This window comes from Petaurus breviceps, unplaced genomic scaffold (assembly GCF_028583685.1).
Source record: "Petaurus breviceps papuanus isolate PSGF00001 unplaced genomic scaffold, PetGlider_PUasm1.0 185, whole genome shotgun sequence".
In the NCBI taxonomy this organism is placed as follows: Eukaryota; Metazoa; Chordata; class Mammalia; order Diprotodontia; family Petauridae; genus Petaurus; species Petaurus breviceps.
This window is the reverse complement of record NW_027185797.1, coordinates 28,716,775-28,717,164: the sequence shown is the minus strand read 5'-3', so window position 1 is coordinate 28,717,164 and position 390 is coordinate 28,716,775. Positions and strand designations below refer to the sequence as shown.

Genomic DNA, 390 nt, shown 5'->3' with positions numbered 1-390 from the left:
TCCCTTTCTCCCTCCCTCCTCCCTTTTTTCCCTCCCTCCTTCTCTCCCTCCCTCCTCCCTCCCTCCCCCTTCCCTTTCTCCCTCCCTCCTCCCTTTTTCCCCTCCTTCCTTCTCTCCCTCCTTTTCTCCCTCCCTCCTCCCTTCCTCCTTCCCTCTCTCCCTCCTCCCTCTCTCCCTCCTCCCTTCCTCTTCTTTCTCCCTCTACCCTCCCTTTTCCCCTCCTCCTCCCTGCCTCCATCTTCTTCCCTTCTCCCTCCTCCCTTCCCTTTTCCCTTCTTCCTCTTCCATCCTTCTCTTCCTCCCTCCCTCCTCCCTTCTCTTCCTCTCTCCTCCCTTCCCTTTTTCCCTCCTTCCTTCCTCCATCCTTCTTTCCCTCCCTCCTCCCTTCCC

At 58.7% G+C, this 390-nt stretch overlaps 1 protein-coding gene across 4 annotated transcripts in view; it reads right to left on the bottom strand.

The window, feature by feature from the left end:
* SKAP2 (src kinase associated phosphoprotein 2) overlaps positions 1 to 390 on the bottom strand; it is a 222,496-nt gene that overhangs the window by 181,552 nt on the left and 40,554 nt on the right. The gene's annotated exons all lie outside the window — the stretch shown is intronic.